The following is a 21,163-nucleotide window of genomic DNA, read 5'->3' on the forward strand; positions in this document are numbered from 1 at the left end:
GTATTTTACTGACTCCTCTACAAAAATACAATTTCTGGGACAGAAAAGAAGACACTTTAATCTATTGAAGGTATAATGGGTAAAATACATACCAAGAAATTACATCATGGGTCATAAAGAATAACTACCAAATGTTGTATTTATAATGCCTTAAAAACAGTGTTAAACTGAATAATGGAATGCATTTTTAAACGGCAAAAATAAAGCACAATTCAAATAGAAATTGAATGTCAAAAACAAAACTATTTACAGATATTATCAGCCTGGATATTAGAGAACCTCAGTGATAGAAACCAAAGAAATTCATTCAGCTATTCAAATAGGACTACTGTGTGACAAAACCATGCTAGGAACACAAAAAGCAAAAAGTAAAATTAATAATTTCTGGCCCACTGGAGCCCGTTAAAGAAAAAAAAAAAAAGCCCTGAAGAACAAAACAAACATTGAGAATCTAGTCTACTACAAGTTGGTACCACAATATTGGAACAAGTTCCTGTACCGAGGATTGCAGAAGTTTGTCACAAAAATATTTCATAAAGAATATCATGTTATGAGTCTTCATGACTTATCTTTTAAATTTAAATTTAGATTGAAAACATATTTTAGTGTTTTTTGTATGAGACCTCAGAATTTAAAAAATTTTTCAAGATTAAAACAAACAAAATAAGCTCTGAACTAATTTAGTAAGGATATTTAAAAATCAAGACATGAGATCTAAGTATTTATCGAGTACATACACAACATAAACAGAATATGAATTGCAATATGGTATGATAAGATACAGTTAGAGATCCTGAAGAATCATTAAGTGTTAGTAATACTATACGAAGTGCCTTGGGAGTTTATCAAAGAGTGAGTTTAACATAGGAGTGTGCAGCAGTTTCATTGAGAAAGGGATATGAGCTATATTTGGAAAAATAGCAGAATTTTTACAAGCCACAGGGAAAAAATATTTTTCCATCACAATGAAACAACGTATCAAAAGAGGAAAGGTTAAAACAGCATAATTAGGGAATGAGGAAGGGATTGTAAGGAAGGGCAACACTGACTTGAAAGAAGACTAGAGAACTGTATTCACTCCCCACCATCCCGGACATAAAGCTTTTCCTAAGGTCAGTGATCAATAAATCCAACGGACTTGTCTCAGTGCTCTTCTTACTCCACCCCTTTGAAGACCCTGAAACTCACCATCTCCTGTTGCATTCAATTAAACAACTTGTTAATAAGAACTATGCCATACACAGCAAAAACGATGACTAAGATCAAATCCCTGCCTTCTAGGCGTGTAAAATCTTGATAGGGAAATAGACACATAAACTAGAATATGGCAAATGCCAGACTAGAGGAAGAAGAAACTGCTATAGAAATACACATTAGGAAATGACTAAAAGGAAATGGGACTGGGAAGGTGATGATGTCTAGAAGATATCACTGAACTTTCTAAGACAGATCTTAACAAATAGGTAGAATTTTGATAAAAGAAGTTGCTATAGTTTCCATGACAATGAATTCTTTTCATCCTCTCATTATATCTCTAAATGTTTTTTCCTTCATTAGCATTTCTTCAGATCACTACTCATTCTACATATGCTCTCTTTCCAATGGCATCATCTATCATCTCAAAGTAGGAATTCCTATTATAACTCCAACCTCTTCCCTAAATTCTTAATACATCCTTCAAATATCTATTGGACATATCAATAAATATGTAACACAGGCATCAAAAAACTCAACACATCCAAAGCAGAACTCACTATATTTCACACAAAAAAAATGGTTTAACCTCTGAGTTTCCCACCTTATCTCAACCACCCAATTACTTACAAACAAAATCTGTCTGTCACAATCACTCCCTGATCCTCAAGCATCTCATTGGTTCTAATGGTCTCCCAGTATCTTCAGGTTTGAAAATGTAATGTCTCTTTCATTTTAGACTTAACAATGGGCAGAATCTGGCACTATGTTATATATTCAAATAGTTACAGAAAAAAATCTTCTCTGTTCCTGGAAAGGAAGAAACAAAACTATCCCTGTCTGTAGATAATCTGATTGTCTACACAATATCCCAAGCAACATATAAAATCAAACAAACAAACAAACTAAACCCAATTATTTCTATATAAAAGCAATCAACACATGGATGCAAAAATTAAAAAAAAAAAGTAGCATTAATAAATCCTCAAAAAAAAATACGTAGGGAAAAATCTACCTGTATAGGACATATACACTGCAAACTACACAATGCTGATGAAAGAAAGCAAAGGTGTAAATAAATGCTTGTGGACCAGAAGACTCAGCATGTCAATTCTCCCCAAAGTGACACAATTTCTATCACAATCTCAGAAAGATTTTTGCAGACAGGTATAGACAAGATTATCCTGAAATAGATACAAAAAGCGAAGAGATTATAAGAGCTAAAACAACTTTGAAAAAGAGAATCAAGTGAGAAGAATCAGTCCACTCAATTTTAAGATTTACTATGTTGATAGAGTAATCAGGCTTTATGATATTGGCAGAGAAATAAACAAATAGGTTAATGAAATAGAACAGAGAACCAAACCATAAGAGACACTTAAAAACTGAGAATAAACTGAGGGCTGATAGGGGGTGGAGGGGAGGGGAAAGTGGGTGTTGGGCATTGAGGAGGGCACCTATTGGGATGAGCACTGGGTGTTGTATGGAAACCAACTTGACAATAAATTTCATATTAAAAAAATAATTAATAAATAAATAAATAAATAAATATTAAAAAAGCAAACAAACAAAAAAGAAATAGAACCATGCAAATACTTCCAACTAAAAGACAGCCTTTTCAACAAATGGTGCTAGAGTAAGTGGATAACCACAGACCCAGAAAATTTTAAGTAAAAGTTAAAAAATAACCTTAACCAAAGTCTCACACTTCACACAAAATTTAATTCAAAATGGATCACTGACATAAATATAAAAAAACTACAACATTTTAGGGGAAAAAAATCAGACAAAATCTTAGGGATTTAAGGCTAGGCAAAGAGTTCTTAGACATGAGACCAAAAACACAATTCATAAAAGGATAAACTGTAGGGGTGCCTGGGTGGTTCAGTTGGTTAAGCATCTGACTTTTAATCTCAGATCAGGTCTTAATCTCAGGGTCATGAGTTCAAGCCCTGTGTTGGGCTGCACACTGGGCATTAAGCCTACTTTTAAAAAAATTTTTTAAAGAAAAGGGAAAACTGTAAATTACACTTCAGAATTAAAACTTTTTCTCTTTAAAAAACTTGTTCAGAAGATAAAAAGACTAGATACAGACTGGGAGAAAATACTTGTAAACTACATATCCAGCAAAGGACGATATAGTATCTGGAATATATAAGGAAATCTCACAACTCAATGGTAAAAAATTAATATAATTAAAAAGTGGCCAAGATATGAATAGGCATTTCACTGAAGATGTGCAAATGGCAAATAAGCACACTAGTCATTAAGGAAATGCAAATTAAAACCCACAAATGAGCTATCACTATACAACCATCAGAACTGGCTGAAATTAAAAAATAAGGGAAACACCAATTTCTGGCAAGAAAGAGAAACTGGATCACTCGTGCATTTCTAGAGAGAATGTCAAATGGTAGAGTTATTCTAGAAAGCAGTTTGACAGTTTCTTGAAAAAACAAATAAAGACACACAACTATCATATGACCAAGCAACTGTAGTCCAGGGTGTTTATCCTAAAGAAATGAAAACGTATGTTAATACAAAATCTATGCACAAATGTTTACGGCAGCTTTTCCATAGAATGGTCAAAAACCAGAAATCACCCATATGTTTTTCAAGAGGTGAATGGTTTAAAAAATAGTGGAGTATCCTTTTCAGCAATGAAAAAGAATAAATGAATGATATATAAAAGAATGTTGATGAATCTCCCGAGAAATATGCTGAGTAAAAAAGGCCAATCCCTAAACACTGCATAATGCATCATCTCATTTACACGACATTCTTGAAATGACAGAACCATAGACATGAAGAATAAAGTAATGGTGGCCAGGGGTTAGGAGGAGGTGGCATATGGGAGGAAAGTGGGTATTGTTATAAAAGGGCAACAGGAGAGATCCTTTTGAAGATGGAAATCTTCTATATCTTGACTATATCAATAGCAGGGTTTGGGTTGTGATATTTATTTACTATCATTTTGTAAAATGATACCATCAGCAGACACCAGATAAAAAGTACAAGGAATCTCTCCACTATTTCTTACAACTGCCTAAGAATCTACAATCATCTCAAAATAAAAAGTTCAATTAAAAAAAAGTAGGGGCACTTAGGTGGCTCAGTCAGTTAAGCATCCAACTCTTGATCTCGGCTCAGGTCATGATCTCACAATTCATGAGTTCAAGCTCCACATGGGGCTCTGCACTGACAGCATGGAGCCTGCTTAGAATTGTTTCTCCCTCACAAACTGAGGGTTGATGGGGGGTGGGAGGGAGGGGAGGATGGGTGATGGGTATTGAGAAGGGCACCTTTTGGGATGAGCACTGGGTGTTGTATGGAAACCAATTTGACAATAAATTTCATATATTGAAAAAAGAAAGAAAGAAAGAAAGAAAGAAAGAAAGAAAGAAAGAAAGAAAGAAAGAAAGAAAGAAATTGTTTCTCCCTCTCTCTCTCTGCCCCTACCCCACTTGTGCTTTCTTGTTCCCTCTCAAAAAAATAAGTAAACTTAAAAAAAAAAAAAGCAGTCATCCACATGGCCAATAGGAAATGAAACATGCTCATCACTATTACTCATCATTGCACAAAGAAATACCACTACATACAAACCAGAATGACCAAAATAAAAAGAACGGATAAAGCAAAGTACTGATGGGAATGAAAAAACTATCTGTAATTACAAATACCGCCAAAAACTAAATGCCCATTACCAGTAAAGTGGATAAATTGTACATATTTGCAATATTGGTATACCAAACTGTATAGCCTATTGTAAGAAACAGGGGAAATCTTACACAAAACGTGAAAACAACCTAGGACCTTATTATCATCACTGTGCTCTAACCCAGAGATTCCAACCAGGGTTTACAAATGGCCAAAATACTGATCCTCTCAACAGTCTGGGTAGTCAGGCCTAGGGTAACAGAGCACAGCAATAAATATTTCAGTGTTCCCTAGTGTGCCACACAATTATTATCATTTTCTAGGTACACCATACATGCTACAGCATAAAAAAAAAGGTTAGGAAACACTGATCTCACCAAATAACATAACAGCAATCATACACACCATGCACATATCTATAAAATCATTTTCCGAAATCATCAGACACCTTCAGAAACATATTTTTATAGCAAAAATGTTGCAATGTTCATAAGAATTGACCAAGAAATTCCACATTAATCTCTTATGAATTTTCCAAATATGCTTACAAAAATTTAGCTAAATACAGGTACATAATAGTACTATGATTAAAATATAAACTTATTTGTCATAGTGTTATAATCTTGTTTTAGAAGACCACTTAATGACCAGGGAAAAATAAATCAAAACATGTAAATTAAAAATGCAAACTACAAAACAGTATTTTTTAATGAACATACAGAACAAATACGAGAATGTTATTCATTGTTATCTCTGATCATGGCAACATATTATTTTAATCTTCTTTTTGTTTTGGGGTATTTTCCAGAAATTCTACAATAAACACATGATACATGTGTAAAACTGGTAGGAGACAAACAAGTAGGAGAAAATGGGGATTATTACAAAAGAAAGAATCTGAATGAGAGAAATAAATACCCTAATAGAGTACAAAATAATCATATGATAAGATTTTTAACTTTAGCTCTACAACTAACAATTGCTATGAAGGATCCTTGTTTAGATATAATTCTTTAGATTTCAGTTTCTTCAGTTATTAAAGAAATTGAATTAAATGACACAGGAGTGACACCCAGATAGCAAACCAGCAGATTCCAGCACTCATCCCCTACAGAAATGTCAATTTGAACAACTATCCATGCGTGAAAATACCTTCACAAAAGCTAAGGATTCCAGGTGAGAGATTACAGCACTTCGATGGAACACAGAAATAATAAAACACACACTGAAAAGGGTAAGAAAGAGCATCTCATGTATGTTACCCAGCCTCCAAGTCCAGGCATCCCAGGGTGGAGACAGACACTCACCCCATGAAAGAAGAGTGAAATGAGCACCCAACTTCACCATTAGCGTGTGAGCCAGCCCACACAAACTAGGGACTCAAGCTCAAGGCCCATCCCAGCACCAGGCTAACTCCTAAGAAGCCAGGCTCCAGTCTTACTCTAGGCCTAACACCAAATTCCAAGCCATCAGGACTGCTCCCTTATGGGACCAAGCACATGGCCTACACCAGTGAACCTAGGCTCTAGGCCTACCCCTAAACACCAGCCCAGCCAGCCAGAAGACTTCAACAACAAGCCCATGCACAGACTTCACCAAAAAACCTACCCAAAATCTCCGGCCAGTCTACAGGATGAAGGGCTTGCACTACAGGAGCCAGAATTTGGACACTGTAAATGATGCCTGACACCTGGGTGGCTCAGTTGGTTAAGCATCTGAGTTTGGCTCAGGTCATGATCTCACGGTTCTTGAGTTCAAGCCCCACATCAGGTTCCATGCTGACAGCTAAGTGCCTGGAGCCTACTTTGGATTCTGTGTCTCCCTCCCTCTCTGCCCCTCCCCTGCTCACATGCTATCTCTCTGTCTCTGTCTCTCTCTCACTCTCTCTCTCTCTCAAAAATAAGTAAATATTTTTTAAAAAACGCACACATAGGGGCGCCTGGGTGGCTCAGTCGGTTGAGCATCCGACTTCGGCTCAGGTCACGATCTCGCGGTCCGTGAGTTCGAGCCCCGCGTCGGGCTCTGGGCTGATGGCTCAGAGCCTGGAGCCTACTTCCGATTCTGCGTCTCCCTCTCTCTCTGCCCCTCCCCCGTTCATGCTCTGTCTCTCTCTGTCTCAAAAATAAATAAATGTTAAAAAAAAAAATTTTTTTTAAATAAAAAAAAATAAAAAACGCACACATACCAAAACAAAGCCACAAGGAATACAAATAAACAGAAAAACAAAGGAACAAAATAAAACACCAGTAACCAACCCTAGGAAAACAGAGACGTATGAATTGCCAAAGAATTCAAAATAATTATCTTAAAAAACCTCAGTAAACTACAACAACACACAGACAACTAAATGAAATCAGAAACACAATACGTAACCAAAATGAGAAGTTTAACAAAGATGAAAACTACTTAAAAAAAAAAAAAAAAAAGGTGGGGCACCTGGGTGGCTCAGTCAATTGAGTGTCTGACTCTTGATTTTGACTCAGGTCATTATCCCAGGGTCATGGGATTGATCCCCAATCAGGCTCCATGGTGAGCATGGAGCCTGCTTAAGATTCTCTCTCTCTCCCTCTGCCCCCTCCCTTGCTTATGCTCTCTCTAAATATATGTATATATATATATATTTTTTTTTTTAACTATAAATAGGATTTAAATGAAATCCTAAAAATTCCATTTAGAAAAGGAATAAAGTATAAAAAGAAAGAGAAAAAATTCTGGAGCTGAAGAAAACAATGACAAAACTAAAAAAAATTTCATAGACAGTTTCAACAACAGACTAGTTCCAGCTGAAGAAAGAATCACAGAGGTAATAAAATGGCAATAAATACATATCTTTCAATAATTACTTTGAAGGTAAACGGACTAAACACTCCAATCAAAAAACACAGAGTGACAGAATGGATAAAGAAATAAGACCCTTCTATATGCTGCTTCTAAGAGAATCATTTTAAGCCTAAAGACACAGGCATAATGAAAGTGAAGGAATGGAAAAATATTTACCATGCAAATGGATGATAAAAGAAAGTGAGAGTAGCAACACTTGTGTCATACAAAATTCTTTTTAAAATAAAACAAAGACTATAACAAGAGACAAAGAAGGACACAATAATAAAGAGGACAATTCAATAAGAAAATACAATAATTGTAAATATTTATGTACCCAACATGAAAGCACCCAAATACATACAGCAGTTAATAACAAACATAAAGGACCTAATTGATAATAATACAATAGTTGCAGGGGACTTTAACATCCTTACATCAATAGATCATCTAAACAGAAAAACTACAAGGAAACAAGGGCTTTGAATGACACACTAGACCATACAGACTTAATAGATACATTCAAAACATCCCATCCTAAAACAGCAAAATACACATTTTTTTCATGTGCACATGGAATATTCTCCAGAACAGATCACATATTAGGCCACAAAATAGGCCTCAACACATTCAAAAATATCAAAATCATACCATGCATCTTTTCTGACCACAACTCTATGAAACTAGATATCAACCACAAGAAAAATTCTGGAAAGAACACAAACACATGGAGATTAAATAACATGCTGCTAAACAATGAATGAGTTAACCAGGAAATAAAAGAAAAAATTAAAAAGTACATGGAAATAAATGAAAATGAAAACACAATGGCTCAAAATCTGTGGAAGGCAGCACAAGCAGTTCTACAAGGGAAGTTCAGAGCAATGAGGTCTATCTAAAAAAGCAAGAAAATATCAAATAAACTACCTAACCCTTCACTAAAGGAGCTAGAAAAAGAACAACCAGCAGAAGGAAGGAAATAATAAAGATTACAGCACAAATAAATAATACACAAACTAAAAAAAACAATAGAATAGATCAGTGAAGCCAGAGGCCAGTTTTTTGAAAAAAAAAAAAAAAAATCAATAAAATTGCTAAACCTCTAGCCAGACTTATCAAGGAAAAAAGATCAAGGACTCAAATAAAATCACAAATGAGACAGAAGAAATAGCAAACACCACCACAGAAATATAAACAACTTTAAGAGAGTACTGTGAAAAACCATATGCCAACAAATTGGACAACCTGGAATAAGTGGATAAACTCCTAGAAACATATAAAATACCAAAACTGAAACAGGAGGAAATAGAAAATTTGAACAGATCAATAACCTGCAAAGAAATTGAATCAGAAATTAAAAAACTACAAAGTCCAAGACCAGATGGCTTCACAAGCAAATTCTACCAAACATTTAATGAAGAGTTGATAGCTATTTTTTTTCAAACTATTCCAAAAAAAATAGAAAAGGATGGAAAACTTCTAAATTCATCCTATGAGGCCAGCATCACCCTAATACAAAAACCAGACAGACACCACTAACAAAAAGAACTGCAGGTCAATATCTCTGATGAACATAGATGCAAAAATCTTCAAAACACTAGCAAACCAAATCCAACAATACATAAAAAAAATCATTCACCACAATCAGGTGGGATTTATTCCTGGGTTTCAAGGGTGGCTCAATATTTGTAAATCAATCAATATGATACATCACATCAATAAGACAAAGGGTAAGAACCATGAAATCATTTCAACAGGTGCAGAAAAAGTATTTGGCAAAGTACAACATCCATTCATAATAAAAAACTATCAAAAAAGAAGGTTTAGAGAGAACATATCTCAACATAATAAATGCCATATAGGAAAAACTCACAGCTAACATCATCCACAATGGGGAATAACTGACAGCTTTTCCTCTATGGTCAGGAATAAGACAAGGATATCCACTCTCACCACTTTTATTTAATATAGTACTGGAAGTCCTAGCCACAGCAGACAGCAAAAAGAAATAAAAAACATCCAAATCTGTAAGGAAGAAGTAAAACTTTCACTATTTGCAGATGACATATACTATATATAGAAAACCTGAAAGAGTCCACCAAAAAACTGCTAGAACTGATAAACCAATTCAATAAAGTAGCAGGATATGGGGCGCCTGGATGGCTCAGTGGGTTAAGCATCTGACTTCAGTTCAGATCATGATTTCACAGTTCTTGAGTTCAAGCCCCACATCGGGTTCTGTGCTGACAGCTAAGAGCCTAGGGCCTGCTCCAGATTCTGTGTCTCCCTCTCTCTGCCCCTCCCTCACTCACACTCTTCTCCCTCTCTCTCTCAAAAATAAATCAACATTTTAAAAAAATGTTTTAATAAAAAAAATAAAAAAGAAATCTGTGGCATTTCTATACACATATAATGAAACAAAGAAAAAGCAATTAAGAAATCAATCCCATTTATAAATGCACCAAATGCACTAGGAAGAAACCTAACCAAACAGACAAAAGACCAATACTCCTAAAACTATTTAAAACAAGGAAGAAAGATAGGGTGCCTGGGTGGCTCAGTCGGTTAAGAGTCCAACTTCAGCTCAAGTCATGATCACACCATTCATGAGTTGGAGCCCACATTGGGCTCTGTGCTGACAGCTCAGAGCCTGGAGCCTGCTTCAGATTCTGTGTCTACCTCTCTCTCTGCCCCTCCCCTGTGCTCTCTCTCTCTCTCAAAAATAAATAAACATTAAAAAAAATTAAAACAGGATGAAAGAAATTGAAGATGACACATAGAAATGGAAAGACATTCCATGCTCATGGGTTGGAAAAACAAATATTAAATGACTATCAATCTACACATTTAATGCAATCACTATCAAAATACCGACAGTATTTTTCACAGAACTAGAACAAACAATTCTAAAGTTTGTATGGAACCACAAAAGACCCCGAATAGCCAAAATAATGTTGAAAAGAAAAAGCAAAGCTGGAGGCATCACAATTCTGGACTTCAATTCCATTACAAAGCTGTAGTAATCAAAACAGTACATTACTGACACAAAAATAGAAACACAGATCAGTAAAAGAGAATAGAAAACCCAGAAATAAACCCACAATCATATGGTCAATGAATCTTCGACAAAGCAGGAAAGAATATCCAGTGGAAAAAAAAGTCTCTTCAACAAATGGTATTTGGTAAACCGGACAGCAATGTGCAAAAGAATAAAACTGGACCACTTACTTACACCATACACAAAAATAAATTGGGATTAAAGACCTAAATATAGAGGCCCCAGGGTGGCTCAGTTGATTAAGTGTCCGACTCTTGATTTCAGATCAGGTCATAATCTCACAGTTTGTGAGATCAAGCCCTGCATCAGGCTCCATACTGACAGTGTGTAGCCTGCTTGGGATTCTTACCCTATCTCTCTCTCTGCCCCTTCCCACTAGTGGCCTCTTTCAAAATAAATAAACTTTAAAAAAAAAAAAAAAAGACCTAAATGTAAGACCCAAAACCATAAAAATTCTAGTAAAGAGCAAAGGCAGTATCCTAACATCAGCCATAGCAACTTTTTTCTAGATACGTCTCCTGAAGCAAGGGAAATGAGCAAAAATAAACTATTGAGACTACATCAAAATAAAAAAACTCTGCACAGTGAATGAAACAGTCAACAAAACCAAAAGGCAACCTACTGAACGAGAGAAGATATTTGCAGATGACATATCTGATAAAAGGTTAGTATCCAATATATATAAAGAGTTTATAAAACTCAACACCCAAAAAACAAATAATTCATTTAAAAAATGGGCAGAAAACATGGACATTTCTCCAAAGAAGGCATACAGATGGCCAACAGACACATGAAAAGATGCTCATCGTCATTTATCATCAGGGCAATTCAAACCAAAACTACAATGTGGGGGCACCTGGGTAGCTCAGTCAGTTGAGCATCCAACTTCAGCTCAAGTCATGATCTCATGGTTCATGAGTTCAAGCCCTACATCAGGCTTGCTGCTGTCAGCGCAGAACCTACTTCAGATACTTTGTCCCCCACGCTCTGCCCCTCCCCCACTCAAGCACACTCTCTCTTCCCCAAAAATAAATAGCCATTAAAAAAAAGAAAAGGGGGGGGTGGCGCCTGGGTGGCTCAGTCGGTTAAGCGTCGGACTTCGGCTCAGGTCATGATCTCACGGTCCGTGAGTTCGAGCCCCGCGTCGGGCTCTGTGCTGACCACTCAGAGCCTGGAGCCTGTTTCAGATTCTGTGTCTCCCTCTCTCTCTGACCCTCCCCCGTTCATGCTCTGTCTCCCTCTGTCTCAAAAATAAATAAACGTCGAAAAAAAAAAAAAAGCTACAATGTGATATCACCTAACACCTGTCAGAATAGCCGGAATCAACAACATAAGAAATATCAGTCATTGGCGAGGATATGAGGAAAAAGGAACCCTCTTGCACTGCTGATGGAAATGCACTGGTGCAACCACTGTGTAAAATGGTATGGAGGTTCCCCAGAAAGTTAAAAATAGAACTACCCTATGATCCAGCAATTGCACTACTGGTATTTAATCAAAGAATACAAAAACACTAATTTGAGGGGATACATGCACCCCGATGTATACAGAAGCATTATTTACAACAGCCAAGATATGGAAGCAGCCCAAGCATCTATCGATTGATGAATGGATAAAAAAGATGTGGAGGGAAATGGGTGGGGGATGGAATAGATGGGTGATAGGTATTAAAGAGGGTACTTGTGACAAGCACTGGGTGCTATATGTAAGTATGAATCACTGAATTCTACTTCTGAAACCAATATTGTACTGTATGTTAACTAGTATTTAAATAAAAATTTGAAAAGAAAAAATTTATATATATAACTATGTGAAAGGCGATATGTGAATTAGTTTGACTGTAGTAATTATTTCATTTGTATATACATCAAATCATGTTGAAAATTAATATGTATATCAAAACATCCTGTTGAAAGATAAAAATTAACCATCAACACTAAAAACAAATGACACAAAGAGTTCTTTATTTCCCCACTTTTAAAACTGCATCTTTTTTTAAATAAATGGTACTGGAGGAACTTGGTATCTGTGTAGAACAAAACATTAACCTTGACCTCTGCCTCATACTACACACAAAACTTAATATGAGATGGATCATAGACTTAAATTGGAAAATTATAAACAGTAAAGTATCTAAAAGGAAATACAGGCAAATATCTTTATGAAAATTCCAAAGTCAAAAAACAGAGGCAGCATTAAGGATAGGCCATGGAGAAAAAAAAGAAAAAAGGATAGTCCATAAAGGGCAAATATGGTAACCAACCTGACTAACACAATGGCTACAGACTGACGTGTGATGCAAAATTATAATTATGAGCCCCCAATTTAGGAGTTTCTCTTTATAAAAATATCGTTATTAAACATCTATCAGACCTATATGCATTTAATCTTATTCATTTACATTCCCTTGTCTGTTTCCCCATTCAATTAGTGCAGCACATTTATCACAGAGATGGCAGACTACTATTTGAATTATAGCCTATGGCCATGGACTAGAAGAAAGCTAACTGGCCCTCCTCGAAACGGCTAACCCCATGAGCTTAGCCTTATTAGTACCAAAGTTCAATTCAGCAGTCTTTCTTGGCCCCAGAGTTTGAATACTAAATCTTCTAGACTATTTCTAGAGGGACTGACAAACCTAGTTCCTTTGGAAAATAAGAAGTGAGAATTCTTCACAATAAGAAAGAGTTGGTGGGTGCCTGGGTGGCTTAGTCAGTTAAGCATCAGACTCTTGATCTCAGCTCAGGTCACGATATCACAGTTCGTGGATTCAGCCCTGCTTGCAATTCTGTCTCTCCCTCTCTCTGCCCCTGCCCTGCTCTGACTATTCGAAATGAGGACAAATAACACTTATCCATAGTGCATGTTACAAATAGAAATGTATGATTTATTATCTCCTATAGGAGTTTAGGCTGTCCACCCTGGAAAAAAAATACAAAACTATAGGGGAAACACAACTGAGATGTATAAATAACATAACAGGATATTCATAAATTTGGTATATACATATACCAGTGTCCTGACCTCGGGGGAAGACTAAGGCTCGATGATGGCTCCAGAGGGAGAAATTATGTTCTCAGTCTACAAAAGTAAAAAATGAAAGACAATGGAAACACAACATTAATATACCACTAAATCAGCAAGTAAAAAGAACTAATCCTAATAGAAGAAAGTAGCATCCACTACTTGTGCAGCAAACTTTACTCTTTTCTTTCTTCCAACATGTCAGTACTTTTAAAAAAAATGAGATGACAAATATACTCTGTAGAGTAACTGGCACATAGTAGACACTTAAAAATGTTAGTTTCCTTCACTCAGCACAATCACTCCCCGTCCCAACCCAAGTTCCTCTTTGTGTTGTGCAAGTTTTAAGTAATGTGCAGAGATTTCTGCCTGTGGTAATTAAGATGTTTGAAAAAATAAATGGCAATTAAGAACTCAGCTATACTTCATGGCCTCATCCTGCCTTCTCTTATAGCAGGATTTTCAGGGAGCCCTGCTGCTCAACTATAGATCCTAACAGTTAAAATCAGAAAGAGAGAAGACTGGTTCACTCTTGCTCTAACTAAAACCTATTGTGCTTATTTCTTATCTCACTTTCTTCAGTCACTGAGGAAGACATTTGGCAATGACAGGAACATTCCAACCACCAGACCAGAAAAGCACTGATAGCAACAGAATGTCTAGAAAACTACACACCCACACATCCCCTTCGCTGCTCATGGTCACTGCTGAACACATGCCAACCCTAACCCATGATCATGTGTTCTCTGCCTGCTCTCAAGGCCATATCCCCCCAACCTCTCTCTACAAATCTCTAGGTGTGGGCAGAGAGGTCAGTTGTTAAGGTTTGAGCCTAACACCTTCTCCTGTCTACTGCCAGCACCCAAAATAATTTCTCCCTTTCTCTTTTCCAAACCCTCATCTCTTGAGTTACTGGCTTCTCCTGCCAAGAGTTTATCCGAGTTTGTTGCACAACAGTGTTGGCAAAACCTACCAGGAGCTGTACTCTCCATCTGTCCAGCCCCTTCAGGATTCCCAGGATAGAGTAGTTCACCTGGGCAGCACAGCAGGGCTTCCCCATTCACTTCCTGGGGTAGCAACTGAAGTAGATTAGATCCATCAGTAACAGAATCAGTAGATATCAGGAGTATTCACTATAACCTAATTATTACATGGTCAGGAAAGAGCTACACTGCATTATTCAGGGAAGTTACCTGGTCCTTACGAGAATCAAAACTAAACCACAATTTTATAGCAACACCAGCTTCAAAATAAAAACAAAACTTCAAAGACCAGAACTAGAGTAGGATATTCATCTAGGGTCAAAAGACTGCCTACATCTTTCCTCTAACAAATTTCAAAATCTTTTATAAAAATAAGACCACAGGGTGCCTGGGTGGCTCAGACAGTTAGGCATCCGACATTGGCTCAGGTCATGATCTCATAGTTGGTGAGTTCGAGCCCCACTTCAGGTTATGCTGACTGCTCAGAGCCTGGAGCCTGCTTCGGATTCTGTTTCTGCCTCTCTCTCTCTCTGCCCCTCCCCACTTGTGCTCTGTCTCCCTCTCTCTCTCAAAAATAAACATTTAAATAAATAGATAGATAAATAAATAAAGAAATAAATAAAGAAATAAGAAAGACTCATTTTGGGTGGCTCAGTCAGTTAAGTGTCCAATTTCACCTCAGGTCATGATTTCATGGATCGTGAGTTCAAGCCCTGTGTTGGGCTCTGTGCTGACATCTCAGAGCCTGGAGCCTACTTTGGATTCTGTGTCTCCCTCTCTCTCTGCCCCTCCCTTTACTCTTGTTCTTTTTCTCAAAATAAATAAACCTTAAGAAAAATTAAAAAATAATAAGACCTCATTTTTTAAAATATTTAGCATAATAAAGGAGGTAGAATTACTTTACTGTAACAAATAAATTTATGCTGCATGTGCTGGCTAATTATGTGTCAATTTGACTGGACCACAGGATGCCCAGACATTTATTTGATCAAACATTATTCTGGGTGTGTCTGTGAGGGTGTTTCTAGTGAAGATTAACATTTTCAGTAGACTAAGTAAAGCAGATTGCCCTTCCTAAGGTGGATGGGTCTCATCCAATGAATTGAAGACCTGACAAAAACAAAACAGCTGAGTAAAGGAAATTCCCTTGCCTGCCTGCCTTCAAGCTGGGACATTAGTCTTTTCCCTGCTTTTAGACTCAGAATGAAACATCCCCTCCTCTTGGGTCTTATTAAGCCTGAGGGCTTTCAGACTGGAACTTATACCACTGGCTCTCCTGTGTCTCCAACTTCCAACTATAGATCTTGGGACTTCTCGGCCTCCATAACTGTGTGAGCCAATTCCTTTTAATAAGTCTCTTTGTGTGTGTGGTGTGTTTGTGTGTGTGTGTGTGTGTGTGTGTGTGTACATACACACATACATACCCCTTTTGGTTCTATGCCTCTGGAAAACCCCAACAAATACACTACATTTAAATTGCTTCTAACATCTTCATTTTTTTTTCAAATATATTTTTTAAAGTTTATTTACTTAGAGAGAGAGTATGCAGAAGCAGGGAGGAGGCAGAGAGAGAGGGAGAGAGAGAATCCCAAGCAGGCTCCAGGCTGTCAGCGCAGAGTCCAACATGGGGCTCAAACCCATGAACTGCAAGACCATGACCTGAGCTGAGATCAAAAATCGAACACTTAACTGACTCTGCCACCCCAGTGCTCCGCCCCCAACATCTTTTCTTTTAGGGTTAAAACTATAAACTACAGGGGCTCCTGGGTAGCTCAGTGGGTTGAGCATCTCTTGATTTCATCTCAGGTCATGATCCCTTGGTTATGGGATCCAGCCCTGCATCAGCTTCACATGGAGCCTGCTTGAGATTATCTCCCTCTCCTCTGCCCCTTCCTCTCTCTCTCTCTCTCTCTCTCTCTCTCTCTCAAAATAAACTTTAAAAAAAATTTAAATAAAGACAAACTTGAAAGTATACTTTAAATATAATATTGAGACAAAATATGATCAAGAACAAGGTTCAGATTGAGCCTTATGTAAATTATACCCATGTTCCAAATCAAGTAATACTAGTATTTTTGGTAATGTAGGGGTAGGGAGTCTTAAGAATACACACCTGTTCTCCACCTACTGAGAATATACACCTGTTACTTCCACCTAATACTGTAATCTTAAACCAAAACATTTTTCATACCCTGCCATCTTCTAGATACTTAAGCACAAATATCATGGACTCTAATATGAAATACCTTAATAATGAAGAAAACTTCTTTTTTTTTCTTTAATTTTTTTTTTTTTAACGTTTATTTTATTTTTGGGACAGAGAGAGACAGAGCATGAACGGGGGAGGGGCAGAGAGAGAGGGAGACACAGAATCGGAAACAGGCTCCAGGCTCTGAGCCAACAGCCCAGAGCCCGACGCGGGGCTCAAACTCACGGACCGCGAGATCGTGACCTGGCTGAAGACGGACGCTTAACCGACTGCGCCACCCAGGCGCCCCAGAAAACTTCTAATAATACACTTCTTATTGAAGAACTTTATTCAGATGAAAAACAATGTATGCCCATATATTCCAATCTCTCCAATAATATTGGGTATACTGAATTGAATCCTTAAAATAGAATTAAAGAGTTCAAGCCAGAAAAATAGGGACAACTTCAGCAAGAAATCACAGATATCAGGGGATCATGCAGACTGAAAAAATACCAAACTGCTTCATCATTGGTTGATATACAAAATTCCATTAACAGAAAACAAAGCCATTCTCCAAAACTGCACTTGTACTGATATATTTGCTAAAACTCACTCATACTGAAGCCTAATAATTAGCAACTATGTGATAGATCTAACACCTCTTATTATTTTTTAATGGGGATAACCCTAATCATCTACCTGAACCAGAAAAGAAACTTAACCACTAATTTAACTATGAGAAAAAAAAGAAAAGAGCACAGAAGAAGAAAGCTTTAAAAAGATGCTTAACTTCCTAGATCCCATAATTTTGTCTTAAACATCCTTGATTTGGGGCGCCTGGGTGGCGCAGTCGGTTAAGCGTCCGACTTCAGCCAGGTCACGATCTCGCGGTCCGTGAGTTCGAGCCCCGCGTCGAGCTCTGGGCTGATGGCTCGGAGCCTGGAGCCTGTTTCCGATTCTGTGTCTCCCTCTCTCTCTGCCCCTCCCCCGTTCATGCTCTGTCTCTCTCTGTCCCAAAAATAAATGAACGTTGAAAAAAAAAAAAAATTAAAAAAAAAAAAAAAAAAAAAAAAACATCCTTGATTTACCTTTAGATAAGTGAAGACAAACAGGTTAAAACAGCTTTTCTAACATTTGTAACAGACATTTGTAATCCTTTGTAACTGAAAACTCCTGACTACTTTGATTTAAAATATACATTTTATACGAAAGGAGGTTTAATTTCAGCAAATCTAGTAATCAAGGTGTTATGTACGGTCTGAGATACCTTATAACTGCCTTTGGTTTCAAGTTTAAACAAGAGCCAAAGTCAAAAGGAAAGAAATCAAAATCCTGGCCAGGATATTGGATTTAAGAAATCATTAAATACTCTCTATAAAGTAATTGCTTCTTTTTCTCTCAATTTCCTCATGGTAAAATTTGGGTTTTGTGCCATAAGTGGTAAACCTAATACATACGTACTTAATATATATTCATATATTCACTGTGTCTCTTCATTGGGAAAGCCCTCCCAAACCTACCATACCAGAATGGGTCCTCTTGTAACACCCTCTAGTAACCCCCTGTACCTCTTAACAGCACTTACCACAGTTTAAATAATTTTCTTGTCTATTCAAGTTTATCTTTCCCCTTAACTGTAATGTCCAAGTACATCTTGTTCCCCCACCACTGTATTTCTGACTCATTGTAGGCAATCTGTAATACGTGAAGAATGAAACAAAGGTAGGAGAGTGGGAGGAAATAAGTTTCAGTAAATACAGTTACATTAACACTCCATGGGCTCCAAATGGAACTATGAGCACACTCTGAAATTCACTCTGATCCTGATTAATGTGAGAGTTTCTGAGACACAGGTCTGAAAAAAAATGGTCCCGTGTCTACTTTCTTCAAGGTTTAGAAATCGCTAATGATGGGAACAGGCCTTCTTCCACCACTGCCAAAAGATACAAAGGTATCTCTGAGGCAACTCTCAAAATGGATTAATTGCAATCCACACTGCCAAGATAGAGCTAGAATCAATAAACCAGTGCAACCCGACACATGTAGTAAGTCAAAAGACTATACAAAATAAATGGTAGTAAGTTGAAAACACTGTAAATTCAGCATTCTGAATTTAAGAATTCAGAAACTGCTCAAATATATTTGAGCTAGCATTCTTGAGCTAGCTAGATACTTGATCTAGCATTCTTCCTTCCTTTCACACTTCTTTTCACATGTAAGTTCATTTTACTGAATATTTTCCAATGCAGCTAAAAGCTAAATTACTTGAAATCTTCTTTCATTCACTTCAATTATTGATTCTCCTCAGGTATAATCATGAGGAAAGAGAGTACCATATACAGTTTGTAATACCAATTGACAATACTAATTTAATTCACCAATAAATCAGGCTCATTAAGGAATACACTTTAACTGGGGCGCCTGGGTGGCGCAGTCGGTTAAGCGTCCGACTTCAGCCAGGTCACGATCTCGCGGTCCGTGAGTTCGAGCCCCGCGTCGGGCTCTGGGCTGATGGCTCAGAGCCTGGAGCCTGTTTCCGATTCTGTGTCTCCCTCTCTCTCTGCCCCTCCCCCGTTCATGCTCTGTCTCTCTCTGTCCCAAAAATAAATAAACGTTGAAAAAAAAAAAAAAATTTTTTAAAAAAAAAGGAATACACTTTAACTATACTCTTAGTTTCCCAAGATGAAACAGACATATTAAACATGAAGGAAAACATTAAAAAATTCAAATGACAACACTCTTTAAGAGAAGATCAATTAATAGAAAAAAAAAAAGCTAAGATTAATGATAAACCAACAGACAATTTTAAAGTTTGACCTTGTATCAACAGAGATTCAAACAAATCTTTAACATGATACTACGTTATGATGAAATAGTTTAAGGCCCCTAATCATCAAAAGCATCAACTAATATTATGCATTACTATGTGGCTAGTACAGTCTCAGGGATATAAACATTTTCACAACATCATACTGTACACATATTGCAAGAAATTGTACCAATATGTTTTGAAAAAACTCTCCGAAACCTTTTTATTTAGCTTTTTGTTAAGCAGTCACTTCAATTAACTCCCCTTCCCTAATTATCACCTAACACAGTACCTGGTAGATAGTCAATTAACATTTGATGAACAGATTATAAATCTATCATCAAAGTCCTACCACATTTTTTTATCACTATCACAGCTTACCAACATAGATTAATGGGATATAAGTCTGTGCTTCAGTCTTTTAATCCAGGTTGTCTTGTCATAGTCAATAAAAGAAATTACTTATATGTATATTGCTTATGCACAAATATAAGGCAAGATTTCTTCCTCTCAAAGTCAAAACTCATAAAAAGAGGAAGCCACCTTGTATTAGTTTACTCCTTAGAAATGTTCATTTTTTGACACTCTGTTGTCCAATTTAACATATTCCTCAGAAATCAAGAGCTCTCTATTCTAAATAATAAAACTCAGGTTCAAAAATATAAAATAAATCATGAAACTGTATCTTGGTGGAGGTAAATAAACAAAAGGGGGAAATGGTATGATATGTAATCAAAGAAGCAACAGTGAGGTCACGTACGACTCTAGGCTATGGTAAAGCTTGCACATTAATCGAGTTGGAAAACCAATGGAGAGTTCTGAGCAGAAGAATAACAAGTACTGATTTATATTTCTAAAAAATATGAGACAGATATTTTACCCCCATTTTTTGATAAGAATATTGAGGTTCAAATATGTTAAGAACCTTGCTCAAGGTCACCAAGCTAATATGTGGCAGCACTGAGATTCAAGCCCACGCTCTTCCCACTTTTTAACACCTCCCAAAACTCCCTGCTCAAGATTTTTCTGCAACATTCTCTTTTTAACCTCTTCATACCTCTGACTGCTTCTTTCATATTTTTTCCTCTACTCCAAAAACAAACATTCTTAGGATTATCTTCTCTTTCTAAACTCTCTCCCTTATTGGCCTAAGGATCTCTCTTCCTTATTGACCTACCATAACTTCAACTCTCATCTATATTCTTATGACATCTTAACCTAAATCTCTAGCCCCATCTTCTCTCTAGAATAGCAACTCCACATTTCCCAATGCCTCCAGGTCATTCTCCACTCATAAATTACACTAGTAGCTAGAATTCAAAATGCCCCAAAGCAATCCACCCTATTTCACTGAAAATACTTTCTCCAAGGCACTACCTTCTACAAATCCCAATAAACAAGGCTTATAATTATATAGCATCATTTAA

General features: G+C 36.9%; 1 protein-coding gene across 2 annotated transcripts in view; it reads right to left on the reverse strand.

The window, feature by feature from the left end:
* TMEM135 (transmembrane protein 135) overlaps positions 1–21,163 on the reverse strand; it is a 264,516-nt gene that overhangs the window by 237,637 nt on the left and 5,716 nt on the right. The window lies entirely within an intron of this gene.

This window comes from Leopardus geoffroyi, chromosome D1 (assembly GCF_018350155.1).
Source record: "Leopardus geoffroyi isolate Oge1 chromosome D1, O.geoffroyi_Oge1_pat1.0, whole genome shotgun sequence".
NCBI classification, from domain to species: domain Eukaryota; kingdom Metazoa; phylum Chordata; class Mammalia; order Carnivora; family Felidae; genus Leopardus; species Leopardus geoffroyi.